The following is a 20,037-nucleotide window of genomic DNA, read 5'->3' as shown; positions in this document are numbered from 1 at the left end:
CCACACAATGAAGAGACTTGGAATTATTACTAGGGAACTTAGTGAAAGTAATCCTTTGGTACAAGGATTTAATCAAGGGGGCCATAGGTCCATAGGCTCTATTAAAGTTAGAGATCCGCACGGAAGATTTCCGATCAAGAGCATCGATGCATGTGATCAACGCAAAGACATAATAAAGTAAATTACTAAAAGGTCTTGGGTACATAAGAATAGAATTGTCTTACTATCAATGTTTGAAGTATCTTGAAGGAGGAGTTGAATGAAAAATAGTTGCGGATAATAATCATTCACCGAAGTTGAGACATACTTTGTTGATGCAAAATTCTATTTGAGAAGTTGTGTTGTTAAAGGGGACCAATCTAATGATGTCAAATTAATCAAGTCTGATAAGATCACAAGAAAAAGAATTGATGTGATGTGGAAAAGGTGCAAATTGAAACTAAAGACCATTATCCCAATCTTAATGTAGGGAAGATCATGTCTTCAAACAAGAAATTGACTCTAGTCTTTGGTATGTTCTAAAAGTTGTTAAAGAAGAAGATCAATCACCAAACCTTCAAGAAAATTCATTGAGAGGGCTAACTCGTCCTATCAGATGGATGCATTAAACTTGTCTTCAGAGTTGCCAAAAAAGTCAATCACTCAAAATCAAGCGTGGGATGTGGAAATCCCTACATAATGCACAAGAGAAGGTTTTGATCCCAATGCTTACAAGTTACTTTTTTAAGGCAGGATACAACCCTGATGAGCCATCGACGCTAGGAAAACATCCATCAGAACATACAACTAGGCAATCATGTTAAGTCCTAGTTTATTGCTAACTGCTGCCAATTCAAATTTTCATAAGAAGGGAGAACAATAACCATATAAATTTTGAAGATGAGTTCACTACCCCAAATAAGAAGCCTTTCGTCTTTGATCAACTTGGAGAATCAAATGTAAGAACTTTTGAGTTTAAGAGGTTGGGTCAATTGAAGAAGAGTAACAAAAATCTGAGAAGTTATTTAAAAGTTACAATGCCTACTTCACATTTAATTGAAAAGGATTTCAGAAGCTTGATTCCTTCTTAGAATGAGGCGGCGAGTGGAACTTGTGATTTCGTGTAAAGAGGAACTCAAGGCAAAGTCTCATACTCTAGTTTATACCAAGGAGATCAAGAAATATGAAGAAAGTGTAGTCCCCTCAAATCATATTACAATCAGAAATAGTTACGATTATTTGCCGTAAATCAAGACTGATGAAGAGGTTGAAGATTGTAACGCCATAAAATGAACCAAGGTGATAGATCCTCGTGAGTGTTGATTGAGTTAATTTTAAGATAAAATGATTTACATTAGTTTTATTAGGAAGTGTGTGAAAGTTTGTTAAGCTTGGAAGTCAAACGTCCGAGAACGTCCATGACGTTCGGAAAAAGTGCCTTAGAGAGTGCTTCTATGTCTTTGTGTGTTTAAGTGAGTTTTGCGTGTTCGTTTTAATCAAAATTGATGTTGGATTTTCATAAGACCCAGATGAATATGTTAAGGGGTTTAACGTTTGGCTAGGACCACAATTGGGACCCACGAGGGGCCTTAGAAGAGGACCCCACCTCTTGGCAACAAGCTGCCAAAACAGTGACCAAACTACGACCCAAGGGACGATTCGTTGGTCAACCAATGGTCCGTAGACTATGGGCTTCGATTGGAACTGCAAGTTCAGTTTGACAGGTCCCAAATAGAGCTACGTCTCAACCAACGAGACCTCACCAATGGTCGTCCTTTGGCAAACGGTCCGTTGGTTGGTCCGTCGATGGAGATTGCCCGAAAAGTTGTCCTTTTCTTGTGAAGTATTAGGGTTTTCAGTAGATTCACCCCAAGTTTTTCATTACCCTAGGACGATATTTTTAGGGTTTTTTAGGTATATGAAAGTATTTCAAACCCTAAGACCTAATTTTACACTTCATTTCATAAAACCCAAAACCCCTCTCCCCTAGAAGACTCTCTAAAGTCACCATGGAAGCTAGAAAACCAGAAGGAACTAGGAGCGATGGTTGTGGTCATTTCTTCATCAAAAATCATAGGTATTTATTCAGTGTAATGTATGGTATCCATCCTTTAAATCTCTTCCATTGAAGGAGCCCCTTTATAAAATATTTCAAAAGAGTTTTCAACCGTAGTTTCTTCTATCTTCAAATCTACATATTGGTCTTGTATGAAAGCCTTTTGAATGACTTAATAATGATGTTTATAATTTTAGTTGATGATTTCAAGGTTAAAACTTCAATGAAATCATGTTAAATCTTTTCATCAAATTTTGGCTTAAGAAATGGGTTAAATGAGCATGAATTGATAATCTTTGAGCTTTGGTTTATTATGGTTGATATTGTGGCTTAGGTACTTCCCAAAGGGATTTATTATGATGAAATATTTAGTAAAATCTTCTAGGTTATGTAAGCTTGGATTAAAGGGTAAGTTGGTTATGTTGTTTAGCTTTAATTTCGAAATGCTCTTGAGTGGTATGGTCCACCTTCTTGGTGTCGATGTTTACTTTAATTTTATGAATGTCAAGTTACTTGTTTATTGTGAATGAGGCTATGAAGGCTTGTTATGTGAAGTAAGATGATAATAATGTTATTCTTTTGAAATGTGCCTTATGAAACTATTATCTTAACTAGGCTAGAGAGTATGCTTAAATGAAGTTATTCTTGTTAATTATTTTATGAAGCTTGTTATAACAAGTGCGCTAAGGATTATGTCTAAAGTACTTATATGATTATGTGAAGTATGTAAAGTGTGTGATGTGATGAATGAACATCCAAGCATGTATAGAAGTTAAATATAAATGAAATGATGCTTATGTGCAAAGTGTGCTCACATGTACACACACATTCACACTTTAATGAACGAATGAAGTTAAATTAAGTCCTAATGGAGAGTTTTGGGGTGAACACTCTTCGTGAGTTTGCATGAAGTGTTTAGTAGAAACCCCTCTATATCCTAAGAGCTTTCTAAGATATCTTGGAAGATGAATGCACTTCGTGAGTTGAGATGTGGTGTTCACTAGTTATCCTTAACCTATAAAAATAATGTTTAGAATCTGTGTGGGCTATGTCTAGCACCGAGAGGATATGAAGTAGAGGTTGTTAACCGTCGTGAGTTGAGATGTTTTATTCAAATGTACCTCTTGAGATAAGTACTCCTCGTTAGTAGAGAATAATTTACATAGAAGCAATCTCCTTATCCCTTCACTTGAACCCGCATATGTATAGCTATTTGGAAAGCCATTAAAAAGCTAAAAAGAATGACCTTACCTTAGGCAAGTGAGGATCCCTCATCTGATACGGTTAATATCGGGATTGCATGTCTATCTCTCATGGTCTATGTCGGTTAAGATCACTCCCACAAAAGAATTGAATGAACTAAGTCTCCAAAAAGAAAGTACTACTTAGGGACAATGGTAGTATGGGACGATATCTATTTATTGCACTAAGTAGGACCTTCCAAAAGGGAAGTCTTGGTGCCAAACCTTCTAAAAGGGAGTACTACTTAAGGTAGGTGGTGGTATAGGATGTCATCTACTAATTGCACTAAGTAGGCATTCCGAAAGGGAAGTCTTTTGTGTGTTGTTGGGTGTTCTTCTAATGTCTTAGATTTGAGTTGTGACATATTCAGTCGAGTAGAGTAAGCTTTTCGTGGGTAGTCATAGGGATCTCCTTGGTGTGTATAGAAGGAGGTGTTTAGAATTTTCCTTCAAGTCATACCTTGGAGAGTGTTAGGATAACCTCCATTAGGAAACTTCGACGGAAATGTGATCACTTCCTCATTGGAAGTACCTTGGAAGTTCACTATCTTTGGAGTATCTTTAGTGCACTGTAATGTTTTACTTAATTCATTGTTTGTTAAGTCATTGTAAAGTTCTCAGTCCAAGGGAATACATTAGGAGCACTAAGTGAGAGTTCTAGTATGAGATGCTACTCTCACATTTCACTAGTGTGACCTTTAAGTACTATTGGAGAAGGGTACTTACATGAAGTCCATATGAATGAGTGTTTGGCACATGTATACCCAAGAGTGTGGACTTCATTTCCATACGAGGTAAGCCTATGGTTGGTCGTCGTAAGGACTGCTATGGTGTGCCTTTGAGCGGTTGTGTGGGCGGTCCCTTCTTTTCTTACCTTAGGTAATCTTAGGATAACTTGGGTTATGGAAACTTCAAAGGAAAAGGGTTCACATGACTTGCACTATGCCATTAACTGTAATGTATTCACTGTAAAGTTCTAATGTTAATGTAATATGTGTTTTTCTTCTATAAATTGTGAAAGTTCTACTTCATGTGTTAAATTATGGTCCTTATTCTATTTGAACTCTAAATTCATGATTGTAATAGTATTTAACATGAAAGCTTACTTTACTAAAATATCCCTTTTTGCATGTTTTTGCATGTGCCATACTTAGTACATTATTTGTACTAACCCTATTCTTTTCTATACTATCTAAGTATAGTTTTTTGGAAGCAAGGTTGAAGACTAGAAGATGAAGGTTGGGAAAGTGTCTCTAAAGGCAAAGTATGTTCTCATATAATCGAGGGCATAGTCTTGTCTTTAAATGTGTCTTGTCTTTAAGTTGGCTTTTGATGATTAGATTCTCTAAGTATTTATAAAAAATTTCCTTTTATTAATTTATTCGTGAAAAGTTTTTATTCCGCACTACTTTTCATGTCTTATGTGATTAACGATAGTTAAAGGGCTTGTACAAGACCCCAAAGGGTCAAGTACGCCCGTCATGATCCAAGTGTTTGCCCTAGCTTCTAGGGGGTGCTTTCGAGTCGTGACAGACCTTGTATAAGATCATAATATTATGGAAAATAGTTTAGGGTCTAAAAGTCTCACAAGCCACGTGTAATAGTATCTTGGTCATTGGTGTTAGTCGCTATACATCCATGGACAAGAGGCTATAGGACGATAGAGTTTCACATTCTTCATTACTCTTGAATTGTGCCATAGAAGTTAACTCCATAATGTCTCTGTCTCTCTTCTCTTCCCTTGTCCTGTGGTCTTCTAGGGTTGATTGCTTGCAAGGGGAGATGTTTCTATGTTTCAGGATAGAAAAGGTGAGTTTTTATGTAATGATGGTTTTGAGGCTATTAGAGTAGATATGAAGGTAAGTTTTGAAAATTGTGATTTGATTCTATTTATGCCTAGGTGTGATTTATCAGATTGAAGTATTTTGATGAGAAATTTTATGGTGATGTAGTTCTAAGCATAATAATGTTATAATGAGGCAATAAAGTGCCTTTGAGAGCAATGAGCTAGCTTGTGATTATGTTCAATGATGGTAGAAATGTTTTAAGGTGTAAATTTGAGGAATGTTGAAAGAATGTGGAGATTTTGTAGGAGTAGAGGGTAACCCTCTTGTGTGGTTAATGTAACAACCCAAAAAATTGATACACTATGTGATACTTAATGTGTCAAGAATGACTATGATTAGACCACGGTTCACACGGATTGATACGCGTAGAACAAGACTTCGTAACCATTGCTACATCCAAGACAACAAACTTGAGGAGTTATTTTAGATAGGAAAGATTGGGTCCAGCCATGTAGGTCTCTTGAATACAAAGATTTACTCGAAGGAGTCTTTACTGGACTTCAAAAGAGGAAATCATAGGTTTGGAGGGTCTAGGGGTAAAATTGTCTTTTTCAGGCTAAGGGTAATATCTCAATTACCCTAAATATATAATTCCTTATTTAATTAATAAGGTGGAGGGGCAATTTGGAGAGAGATAGCCGAAATTGAGCTCTTGAAGTGAAGTCTTACTTCACCCGGGCTCGAACCTAGGTGGAAGCAATAAATTAATGTGATTTTTATTTAATCTATTGAATTTATATAATTATTTAATGATTATTATTCATTAGATGATTTAAAATAAAATAAAAATCAGTTTTTAATAATTAAGAAAACTTTATTTGACTAAGACCTAAAATAGACTCCTAAGCCTAATATAACTCCCACTCTCTCACGTCTTTTTCTAAACTCTTAAGCTCAATCTCTCCCATTCTTTCACACGATATTTCTCAGCCAAAATAAGATACAAAATCAGAAAAAGAAACCAATTTCTTCACACTTGTAGAAGTCACACAAAATCACAAGAAAATAAACGTTAATTGCACGCTATGCTAAGGGAGGTTGTCATTCGAGTGGAGTTAATATTGAGGAGGCTTAGACGTATTCATAAGTGGAGTTTTTGGGCAGCAACTTCAAGGTTTGAACGTCAAAATAAGGTATGGGTTTTCTTTTCCCTTGGTCCCTTTCACAAGAGACCCCTTAATGTTCGTGTTAGTCATTCAAAAACTAGGATTGTTTCCCCTTTTGCATGCCCCTGTCACTAGCTCCAAATGAATCATAGGTTGGGTATGATTCCTGGTAGATTTAGGTTTATGTGATTTTTTTGTGATGACTATAATTACGTTTGTGTACTTGAAATTGTATGAAATGCAACCATGTAATCGAAAGTTTGTGCAAGTGTGTGTATGTGATAAAATTTCACTGTGAAGGTTACTGTGAATGAGGTCAAGCTAAGGCTTGAAGGTTAATATTGTTTTGGTTGTCATTTTATGTACATAAACCTATGTAAATTGTGATGTTCATGAAAATGGAAGTGGGTCTGATTTAAATATCAATAATTTAGCTAAACTAATCCATGAAATACACCCCAAAAAGTGTTAAACGATCCATGAATCTTCCCAAGTTTTCCAGTGAAAATATTGATGAAAATAAGTTGAGAAAATGATTAAGTGTACATCCAAAAATATAAGTTTAGTTTAGGCTAAAATATAGAAGGGAAATCTGGAAAATTAAATAAATTTAAAGTAGTGAGGCTAAAATATAGAAGGGAAATCTGGAAAATTAAATTAATTTAAAATGGTGAGGCCACCAGGATTCGAACCTATGACCTCACCCGTGTGGAACCTAATCTTGCAATAAAGAAAGAAATGGGTCTAGGGGGATTCGAAATGGGGTGTACAGGCGAGTAAGGAGAATGAAAAACTTTAACTAAATAAAATGGGAGGTGCGGGAGTGAAGCCCACGACCTCGAGGCTAGAAAGGATAAGGGCGAAATAAATTATAAAATACAGTGAGGTTGTGGGGGCTCGATCCAACAATCTTACTTCCAAAAGCCTAGCTAAGAAAATTTTAATTAAAAATAAAATAAGGAGGTTGTGGGGGTTCGAACCCACATCCTCACACCCCTAGTGAAATTAAAAATAAAATAAGGAGGTTGTGGGGGTTCGAACCCACAACCTCCCAATTTCCAGCGAAATAATGAATAAAATAAAAAGAGGCTGTGGGGGTTTGATCCCACAACCTCTTGGTCTAGGCGAGTTGGACAATACAAATTTTATATGAAAAAATAAAAAAGGGTTGTGGGGGTTCGATCCCACAACCCTTTGGCCAAATAAGAAGAAAACCCAAGGAGAAAAATAAAGATAGAATGTTGATGTTAGGGCTCGATCTAGGGTCCCAATGTCATTAAGACTAAAAATAAAGTCAAGGAAATGTGTAAGTATTGTGCAAGGGGTTCGAACTTGGGTTCCCTTGCCCAAATTTCCATATTTATATATAAAGCATACGTGAATTAAATATTCAAGAAAAATGCCACCTACTTTGATTGAAATCATGATCTTGGTATACATACAAGATACATAAGTCTTGTACTACATAATCTTAGGAAGTTATGAGTCACTTAAAAAATTATGAATGAATCCTCATGGATTGTATGTATAGACCTATAAGTCTAGCATATGATTAAAAATAAGTAAACCTAAGATGTATAATGAAATGATGTAACCCTAGAAGGGTTACGTACTAGTGTAAGATATACTGTATGGCCAAGTGCATTGACATATGACGAAATCAACAATGAAATGATGAAATGAACAATGAAGTGATGAAACCATAGAAGGGTTAAGTAGGAGTGTGAAACACACTAAATGGCCAAGTGCATTGGCATATCATGAAATGAACATTCACGTAACAAAGGTTGTGTAATTATGAAGAGCAAATGTGGTAATGTTAATGAATGTGGTTACAACATGATATGAGGCTAATGTTAAAGATGTGACAAATCTGAAATGAGCCTAAGTAAATATTACTAAAACGTACTCACCTATGAAAGTGTAAAGTTAATAAAGAGACCAGTCTGTATGAACACTCTAATGAAAGTATTGAGACTAACACAATTAATACAAATGATATAATGAGAAATCATCTATTGAGCTATGATGTGCTCATACTATAAGCCTTCTTCCATGACATATGAGTTCAATGTAATGGAACTTTATACTGAGCACCGATAGACTAGCTACGAGCGGTGATGCCTTCTTTTTGAAAGGGCGAAGGTTCACGTAACTCTCATGAGATGAGATTGTACGGCATGCTGGGTATGGGTCCTCTTATATCTCCTAGTCTTCGAATCTATACTTCCAATATAGGGATCTAGTGGGGTTCAATTCCCATGTACACTAGCATGTTTTTTGTCACTTAAGCCGATGATTACACCTCTTTTTGGTGTGGGGGAGACACTAGATTTCATGATGATCACATGATCCATGTGGTTTAAAGTTAAAGTTCCCAATGGATAAATGAGTCCAGCCTCAAATTATGCACATAATGAAATGAACGATACCAAAGGTTTTATGATAGGATAATCAAGAATTCAGCTAGACTCAATTAATGACACTAGGTTATGTTTGATCATTGCACAGCAAACCCGATTAAATTCTTAAACTACATCCTAGGTATAGCTGGTGTTCACACTAGCCTAATAACTAAATGAAATGAAGTACGTATAAATAAATAATGAAGACTTTGTGTTTGCTAATGAAGACTCCCTAGTTGAGGTCCCATATTGTTGAGCCCTCATTTTGGAAAGTCTTAATGTCAAGTCCATTATTCCAAGGTATCAAGGCATACAAATGAGTGTTATAAAAGATGTTATGTCCAATATGATATGTGATATGTGTTATGTGTAGGATGTTTTGTGTTGTGTGCAATATGATAAGTATGATGATGCATGTTACTCTCCTGGTATGACTTTCCTAATCCAAATTTGGAAAGCTCACTGACATTCCTAATCAAAACTTGGAAAGTTCACCAACTTCCCTAATTTCAATTTGGCAAGTCCACTGACTTGACTTTCCATAATCATGTTGTTATGAAAGAGCTATCATTTTTCATGCATGTCATTGGTGTGTGTTTGCATATATCCATACTTAATACAAGTGTGTAATAATTCCATACAACTCTATATTTTTAGGTGCAGGCATAGGTTGACGCTAGAGCTTACAGGTTGACGTTGGAGTTATCTGGACGTGGAACTTTATCCGTAATTGGTAGGCCCTCATGCTTTCGAGGTTGTATACTGTTATTATCTATCTTAGATATAGGCTTTACCTAGTGGAACATGTTAAACTAGTGTTTCATTTCAAACATTGTATTGGTGCCGTGTTGGCAAGTACACATTTAATGCAGCTATGAACTATTTCTTTCATTTGATGATCTTAATGTTAGATGGTTGATGGTGAACAATTATATATGTAATTAAATGTATAGTGAGCATGTTAGGAAACAAAAAGTTTTAAATTTTCAGCTAAAATTAATCTAGATGAAGTAAGAATGACGTATGTAGGATTTTCTGCGACATGTGAGAGGTCAACGATGATGGTCTCTTCTGGGGTCTAGACTCCGGTCATGACTAGTTAATGTTTAAATAGTTTTTATTGTGATTTGGTTGAGTTTCTTTTGTAAGTTTACACTAACGAGAAAATGTGGTCAGAATACCTAGTAAGAGAGTCTTGTTCCATGATATTGAGTTAAGTGGTGACTAAAAGTTGAATGAAGTAATGTTTAAGAGGTTTTGTCTAGGATTGTATCCTAAGAGGAAAGTGTTATGCTTAACTTGTAAGGTTGATGTTTAGTCTTGATGTGCATGAGTTGGGGGGAGGGTGAGGTCCTACCTTGTGAGAAGTATAGTGGTGCTTTGAAGTGTGAGACCTTGAGATGAATTTACCCTAAGTGGGGGAGAATGAGTTTAGTAGAAAGGTAGTTGATATCCTCATCTTTCCTTTTTTGTTCTAATTCATGTTTGGGACCGAACCTTAGTAGTTTTGTAATGATTAAGAGTCATGCATAATGAATGCTGAAAAGAGTTGCATGTAATGTACTAGGTCCAAGAGAATCCTTAAGGGTCACTAAGTGGGTGTGGTAGTATGGGATGCTACTCTCATTGCACTTAGTGAAACTTACCAAATCTCTTTGGAGGAAGGTAGTGTTGTCTTGTCTCTTAATATTTTCATGACATCTTGTTAAAGTTGCTTGGAAGGTGCATTACGGAATTTTTAAGCATGTGACACAGTGAAGTTTTGAGTTCATTATAAGTAATGTCCAAATTTTGAGAAAATAGCATTTTTCCTAAATGATGGTTTCAATGTGTTATGAGATGAGCTTATATGTCAATATACTTCATATGATCATGACTTCTTGATGAATTGCTCAAAGAATGAAAATTTTAAATTCTAAGCATGCTTAACAGTGTTATATTTATGTATACTGTAAGATTTTGTGAATTTTGAGAAAATTTGTCTTGCCGTTGATTGAATTTTCAATATGTGCAAAAGATTTTGCATATGAGACTGTTTAAAGATAGAGAAGGTAGTCCCTCCATAAGTGAAGGATAAGAGAAGATTTTGAAATGTGAAACGTTTAGTAAAGTGCTTATGTTGCTTGTGTTTGAAAGTGTAAAAATGTGCTCTTTTCTAGTTGATGCTTTGATTTTGAGTGTTCCGATCATGATTGTAATGTGTTATGTTGTCACGACACTGATTCTGGAATCCGAACCACAACCGGTGTCGTTGAAAAAAGACTCTTCTCGCATTCATCACATTCATCTAGTTAAATTTGAGAAAAATTTAAAACTTATTAAACGTATGAAGTATACATAGACTTCATATAATTATTAACTACTCACATCATATACTAAGCTCAAAGTAAAGAAACAACCATCTATCTTATAAAGAATCAATTCAATGGGAGAATCAATATATCATAAATAAGTTTGCCAAACACGACCTTATTACAAAAGCTTCGAAAAGAAACTGTATGAAAGAAACAATAGGGATAACATCCACTAGCTATGTCTACTACTAGGACAGACTAAAAGTTTAGCATCCTCGAAATGAAAAGAAACTACCAAATTGTCTTGAGAACGCTGATATCAAAATCGCTGCAATGAATCTTCAATCTTGCTCTCTGACCTGCACCTATAAAAATAGTAAATTTTATAGGGTTAGTATAAAACTTATACTGAGTATGGGTGTATGCACATATACACATAAGGTTATGCATGATCAAGGAAAGCTCTTCCTAAACAACATGTCATTTCTGTAAAATATAGTCACTAGACTTTCATAAATCCTTAGTTGTGAATTGTGGTATGAATATGATGCATTTTAATGCATTCAAAGCACAGAACTCATTTTCTATGTGATTATAAGACATTAGAATCATTAACATATTTTTAGAACAATTCGAGCGAAGATTTGAAAATTTGAGTAAGCCAAACCCGAGAGCCCTTATTTTCAGTATTTTTCTTATTATTATTGTATAGTTCAATAATTCCTTTGGTCCTATGTTGTACTTACAAGTGCAATGATTCATTGTATTCCCATACCCACAATAAATCAAGTAAGTAATACAAGGACTAAGGAATGATTTCACTATCCTTACAATGAGTGATTCATTATATATGTATTCATTATTACTTTATAAGTCAGTATCTATTGGTTATTCCACTTATTTAACAATCTTCATGTTAGGGAAGTTATGAAGCTTTGATTTTCTATTATGTTTCTACTCCCCTTTATTGGCATCATATAAGAAGTCATTATAAGCCAATCTTATTTGACTTTGCCCATTATTTGCTCAAACATCATTTGTATATTGGAAATTTACATTCTTAAGCTCTTACTATCATAGCTCACTTTGAACATATGTTCCATCATCTTTCTTTATTTCTTTCTTAGAGACATCTTTAGAAGTAAGATCATGCTAGTTAACATGAAATCAGTCTTACCCAGATCGAAAAGAGGTGATTCACCGGTTAAAATGAATTCTGATCATGTGAGCTACTCATGAAATCTAGTGTTTGCCCCACACCAAAAAGGAGTTACTCCCGGATAATTTGAATCAATTTCAAGTGTTAACCCCACACCGAAAGGGGTGGTTCATAGCTATAGTGAACCAAGAAATTTTTTTTTGGGCACTAACCGACATAGATCATGTGAGCTAAACATGAAATCCAATGTCTACCCCACACCAAAAAGAGGCGATCTAACTGGCCAAGGTGAGATCTAAAAATACCTAACTCTCTTAGGTGGAAACCACAGGCTAGTTCCTATGTTGGCTAATCATAGTTCGAAGACTAGGGGCGTAAGGAGATTACTTATCAACCTCGGTAGCCTCATCTCATGAGACTTACACGTGCAAGCACATGCTCATAACTAGTCTACGGTGCTTACCTAACTTTCATTATCTTCTTATCTTTTAGAGTTGACCCAAACATTATGGAATCTTGCATCTAGATTGTGATTTACATACTCTATTGATGACTTGTCATCATTTTCTTTACATTGATGAAAAGTGAATTGTCCTTATATAATATCTTTGGTGTTAATGAGACTTGTCTCACACGTTCTATCACCTTCATTCGTGAGTATTTTTAACATAGTAGCTTAGGTGTAAGTGAGGCTTGTCTCACTTATTTTAACAACTCATTCTGGTCACTTTCTTAACATAGACATCTTTACTTATGTTATTACTCACGTTACTTGCTTACTTTGGTTTGATAGATTCATATCATCATTTATGGACAGTGAGAACTTCACTCAATGAATCACATCTGTTCATAGTTCATTTGGTTAGGGCATGTTCGGACTTGTCCAAATGATTTGCATGCCTTTGGATATGGATTCATTGAAATACCTTAGATGTGCTTATATTATCATTTTAATTATTTGGCTATATATGATTTGCACAAAATTAGTATTGGCCTAGAAAATTTGAAAACTAACATCATAGCCAATTTATTGTCACAAGACAAAGTTACACTCATTCATGTTTATTTTGTTATACCTTATACATTAGCCAATATTTTAAATATTTAAAGATAACATTATATCCAATTCCATTCATCACTCTTAGACAATGTATTGTTAGCCATTTTATTGGCACAAGCTAGGCAATTTATTCAAGCATAATTTCATGGGATCATTAGCCAATTCTATTACATATTTTTGAAATAATGTTGTAGGCAAATTTATTGGCATAAGCCAAAGTTTCACTACACTTGAACTTTTAATCTTTGATTCACTTACAAGATAAATTCAATGCTTCGTTTGGACAAGCTATGAAGTTATTTTGGCATTGCAGATTCATGAACTAGCTTTGATTCTTTATGAAAGTTATAACTACTTATTCAATGCTATTACGTTAACAAGTTCGTGTGGATAGGCTATTACGGGATTTGTCCCATTGAATGGCATACCTTATGTTATAAGTTCATTGATGTAGAGATTGCTATCACTTTTCATCTTTTGAATTATGATTAGTATAACTTTACACATTTTTGGAGATAATATTTTTGACATAGTTAGGCTAGCCAATTTGTTGGCATAAACCAAACTTTCACATATGGTAGTCATATAAACTTCATTTGTTGTAATCCACCCTTTTTACATTAAATTATCTTATAATTATAATTCAATGAACACCCTGTAACAGTAGACTCAACTTCATACACAACTCATAACAACTTCATCTTTCTCGAACACAAAACTCCGCATTATGTCATTCCTTAATCCGTGTAAGTAATCACTCAATCATTCGAATCCAATCTATAGACCTAATTAATCATTAAAAAATCAAGAAATTTTCAAATCACTTAGAACCACATACCAAAAATATGTTCAATATTACATCTATATACTTCAACAATAGAAATCAAGGAAAACTACGGAGACGAACGTTCAACAATATCATTTGGAAACAACCCTAATTTTGAAATTCATGAATTTGAAACGATTGAAAATCCTCTTGGAGAAAAAATTCCATTATATAAAACCCATTAATTAAGTATAACTTAATCTAAGAAGACCACCTTGAACGAAAACTTGATGAAACATTGAAATCGCCTGGAACGTCTATGAACTTTCTGCCTCTTTCTTTCATTTGTTTTAGCGTTTTGTTCTAAGAGTGTTTAGATCGTGAGTTTTAGGTTTAGGAACATTTTTCCCGAAATGACACTACACATCATCTCAAATCAAGGAGGGTAATTTTTGAAAACACCATCACAAACTTGAGACTTTAATCTATGCAAATTTTTGACTCAACACTCACTATGGATAATGCATATTACTCAAGCTTATTTGAATCTTCATATTTATTATGGAGGAACTTCATTCTCAATAGCACTTAACTTAATGCACATCACAACTTATGCAACACAAGATCATGTCTACGCTATACAAAAAAAGCAACATGAATGCAAACATGAACTCATCTTAATTCATGTAGTGCAAGTAATAAACACACGATTATGGACTTAGCACAAAAAAATCTACTAATGCACTAAAAACTTAGAGTTTCTTAAAGAAACCAGAATGAGGAAGAGTATATCTAATCTCAAGAATTGAACAAATAAGGTTAATGGGATCTCATATCAGACTCGGACTCCCACCTTGATCCCTTATCAAGGTGGTTCTGCAAACATGAACTCATCTTAATTCATGTAGTTCAAGTAATAAACACACGATTTGATGCTTTATGAAAAATATGACTACTTATTCAATGCTATTATGCTCACACGTTCATGTGGATAGGGTATTTTGAGACTTTTCACATTGATTGTCATACCCTATGTTACGAGTTCATTGATGTAGAGATTGGTATAACTTTTCATCTTTTGAATTACGATTAGTATAACTTCACACACTTCGGGAGATAATATTTTGGACATAGTTTGGCTAACCAGTTTGTTGGCATAAACCAAACTTTCACATATAGTGGTCATTTAGACTTCATTACTTGTAAGACAACCATTTTACATTCAATTAACTTATAATTATCATTCAATGAATAGCCTATAACAGTAAACTCAACTTCATAAACAAGTCATAACAACTTCATCTTTCTCGAACACAAAACTCAGTATTATGTCATTCCTTAATTCGTGTAACTAATCACTCATTCATTCGAATCCAATCTATAGACCTCATTAATCATTAACAAATAGAGAAATATTAAAATCAGTTAGTGCCAAATAACTACAAAATATTAAGGTTTGCATCTATATACTTAAAGAATAGAAAACAAGGATAACTAGGGAGATGGATGTTGAACAATATCATGGGAAACAACCCTAGTTTTTAAATTCATGAGTTTCAAACGTTTGAAAACACTCTTCAATAAATAATTACATGACAGAAAAACCATACACTAAGTATAACTTAATCTACGAAGACCACCTTGAACAAAAACTTGGAGAAACCTTGAAATAGTCTAAAACGTCTATGAACTTTCTAACTCATTCTTTCATTTGTTTTAGCATCGTGTTCTCTGAGTGTTTTGATCGTGAGTTTTAGGTGCAGTGACTGATATTGACTCATTCAACTAAGGATTAATAAGTTAATTAAATCAATTAATTATTAATTACTAAAAGCCCCTCCTAGATTGACTAGAACTAGGAAAACACAACACTTAGGCAAATCTGAAATTTGTCCTAAGAATTTCGTTTTGATCCCTTTAAATTAATAATTTAAGGGACCTAGGGTAATAACTAAAGTACCCCTAAGTAATTGGAACCATAACTAACCCTTTTGGACCATCCTAGGTGAAATACTATTATGTTTCTTGAGTTATACTAGGTTAGTATAAGAATTTCGGTCTGAACCCTTTTATTTAATTAATTAAATGGCTAATTTAATTAATTAAGTTAGGGTAATTACTAAAGTACCGTTAAGTTTTTATAACCTTAACTAACCCTTTGAACCATCCTAGGTTGTCTTTTTCTTATCTTAACTGAATTCACGAAATAGCTTTGTGATTTGGTTTTGCCCTTTTAAATTAATTAATTAAGCTTCTAAATTAATTTATTAGGTGACTTAGGGTAAATAATGAAGTTCCCTCAAGTTTTTAGGACCATAACTAACCCTTTAAACCATCCTAGGTTAGGTACTAGGTTTTCTTTTTGTTGTCTTAACCGAAATCTGGAAATTGCTTTGTGAGTTCAGTGTTTTCCTTTTAAATTAATTAATTAATCTTAAAAATTAATTAATTAAGTAACCTAGGGTTATTAGTAAAGTATCCCTATGTTTTTAGGGCCATAACCGACCCTTTGGATAATCATAGGTTAGGTACTAGGTTGTATTTTTGCTTGCCTTAAGTGAAATCTTGAAATTGCTTTGTTATTTCGATTTTGTCCATTTAAATTAATTAATTACGATGATAAGTTTATTAATTAAGTAACCTAGGGTAATTAATAAAGTATCCCTAAGTTGTTAGGACCATAACAAACCTTTTGGACCATCCTAGGTTAGGTACTAGGTTGTCGGTTTAACTAGTTACTAGGTTAGTGTCACCCGGTTAAGTCTTAGGTTGTCGGGTGCACTAACTAGTTTATATAGGTTGGTCCTAGGTTAGTTAGTTTGTTAGGGAAGTAGGATAGAGTCTAGAGTTAGTTAGAGAGCTAGGCCCCACATGGGTGAACCCATGTGCACTTCTACCCCTGCCCCTAACTACCCTAACCAATTTCGGTAAGGGTGATCCCCTTTTGGCCGATTCTCCCCCATGTGCTTGAACATGGTATTGCACATGAGGTGCTTGTACTTTCGTAACTAACTATTATTTATGGTTCATTTGGGAATTTTTACCTATTGTCTAAAGGATCCTCACTATGTCCTTGGGCACTACTTATCTACATGATCATTTTAAATGATCATGTGCTATGGTACCTAGGCTTGACACTTGGATGCCTCGTACTTAATTTGTAAGTTAAATAAAAAAGCATTTTAGCTAGGATTTTCAATGCAGGTACAATTATAAAAAGGCTTGGATCATACAATGCGTATTTGGATATATACATAGAAATTGGCTGACACCCCTTAGCCAAATTTTTATACTATGCCCAATATTTTACAATATTGGGCATTGGGATGCCTATGTACCCCCAATACATATTCTTACGGACATACTAAGTTCTTTACTAGACATGTAAATTTCCAGAATGTTAAATATGTGACGATAAGTGAATCCTTGTTGTTCTTCACTTTTTAGTGTCATTCGGGCGAATGTTGTTCTAAGTGGGGGAGAATGTAACATTCTAAAATGACAAAGGTGAACTAACACGTCGTGAGTGTTTATTGAGCTAAATTTAAGTTAAAATGAGTTATATTAGTGCTTTTAGGCAGTGTCTGAAGTGTGGTTAAGCTTGAAGGTCAAACGTCTGAGAACGTCCATGACGTTCGCAAAGTGTGCCTTAGAGAGTGCTTGTGTCTCTTGGTGTGTTTGAGTGAGTTTTACGTGTTCGTTTTAATTGAAATTTATGTGGGATGTTACTAAGACCTATAATACTATGTTTAGGGGTATAAAGTTTGGGTAAGACCCCACCTAGGACCCACGTGGGGCCCTTGAAGAGGACCCCACCTCATTGCAACAAGCTGCAAAAACAGTGACGAAACGACGACCCAAGGGACGGTCGCTTGGTCAACCAACGGTCCGTCGACAATGGGCGTTGATTGGACCTGAAAGTTCAGTTGTACAGGCCCCAAATGTATCTAAGTCTCAACCAATGTGACCCCACCAAAGGTCAGTCCTTTGACAAACAGTACGTTGGTTGGTCCGTCGATGGAGATTGCCCCAAAAGTTATCGCTTTCTTGTGATGTCTTGGGGTGTTCGGTAAATTCACCCCAAGTCTTTTATGACGATAGGACAATATTCTTTGGGTTTTTTTAGGTACATTAATGTTATTCAAACCCTAATACCTAATTTGAGTATTCATTTCCTAAAACTCAAAAACCCTCTCCCTTAAAAGACTCTCTCAAGTCACCATAGAAGCTAGAAGTAAAGAAGGACCTAGGAGGGCTGTTGGTGGCCGTTTATTCATTAGAAATCGTGAGTATTTATTCAATGTGAGGCATGGTATCCATCCTTAAACTCTTTTACATTCATGGAGCCTCTTTCTCAAAAATTTTGAAAGAGTTTTCAACCGTAGTTTCTTCTATCTTCAAATCAAAATATGGGTCTTGCATGAAAACACTTTGAATTACCTAATAATGATGTTTCTAATTTTAGTTTATTATTTTAAGGTTAAAACTTCAACGAAATCATGTTAAAGCTTTTCGTCAAATGTTGGCATAAGAAATGGATTAAATGAGCATGAATTGGTAGTATTTGAGCTTTGGTATCTTATGGTTGATATTATGGTTTAGCTACTACAAAAAGGGCTTAATTATGATGAAATATTGAGTAAAGTGTTATAGGTGATGAAATCTTGGATTAAAGGGTATGTTGGTTATGTTGTTTAGCTTTAAATTCAAAATTCTCTTGAGTGGTATGGTCCACCTTCTTGGTGGCGGTGTTTACTTGAATTGTATGAATGTTAAGTTACTTGTTTATTGAGAATGAGGCCATGAAGGCTTGTAATGTTAAGTAAGTTTATAATAATGTTATACTTGTCAAATGTGCCTTATTAAACTATTATGTGATGTAGGTTAGAGAGTATGCTAAAAATGAAGTTATTCTTGTTAATTGTTTTATTCAGTTTGTTATGAGAAGTACTGTAAGCATTATGTCTAAAGAACTTATACGATGATGTAAAGAATGTAAAGTGTGTGATGTGATGAATGAAGGTCTAAGCATGTATAGAAGTTAAATGTAAATGAAATGAAGCTTATGTGCAAGGTGTGCTTACATGTGCACAAATTCACACGTGAATGAATGAATGAAGCTAAGTTAAGGCCTAAAGGGGAGTTTTTGCGTGAACACTCCTCCTGTGTTTAGATAAAGTGTTTAGTAGCAACCCCACTACATCCTTAGAGCTTTCTAAGATAGGTCGGAGGATGAATGCCCTTTGTGAGTTGAGATGTGGTGTTGACTAGTTAGCCTTAACCTATAGTTTATAATGTTTAGAACTCATGGGGGTTATATCTAGAACCGAGAGGATATGAAGAACTGGTGGTTACACTTCGTGAGTTGAGATGTTGTATTCCAATGTACCCCTTAAGATGACTACTCCTCTTTACTAGAGAATGAGTTACTCAGTAGCAATCTCTGTATCCCTGCACTATGTGCCCGCATAGGTGTAGCTATTGTGAAAGCCAGGTAAAAGCTAAAAAGAATTACCTTACCCTAGGCAAGTGAGGATACCTCATCCAATAGGGGTTAATAAGGGTATTCCATGTATAGCTCTCATGGTCTATGTCGGTTAAGCTAATTCACATAAAATAACTAAATGAATTAAGTCTTCTAAAAGAACATACTACTTAGGGTAGGTTGTGGTATGGGATGCTTTCTATCCATTGCACTAAGTAGGACCTTTCAAAAGGGAAGTCTTGGTGCCAAACCTTCTAAAATAGTGTACTACTAAGGTATATGGTAGTATGGGACATCATCTACTCATTGCACTAAGTAGACATTCCGAAAGGGTAGTGTTTGGTGTGTTGTTGGGTGTTCTTCTAATATCTTGTGATTTGAGTGGTAACTTATTCTCCCTAGTGGAGTAAGCTTTTGGTGGGTAGTCTTAAAGATTCCCTTGGTGTGCACTGAAGGAGGTGTTTAGACATTTCGTTTATGTCATACCTTGGAAAGTCGTAGGATAACCTCAGTTAGGAAACTTCTTCGCAAATGAGCTCACCTCCTCATTAGCAATACCTTTGAAGTTCACTATCTTTGGAGTCTCCTTAGTTCACTGTACTGTTTTGCCTAATTCACTATAATTTTGGTTAATTCATT

The sequence above is a fragment of the Solanum pennellii genome, chromosome 7 (genome assembly GCF_001406875.1).
Source record: "Solanum pennellii chromosome 7, SPENNV200".
Classification (NCBI taxonomy): Eukaryota; Viridiplantae; Streptophyta; class Magnoliopsida; order Solanales; family Solanaceae; genus Solanum; species Solanum pennellii.
Note: the sequence above shows the minus strand (reverse complement) of the source record.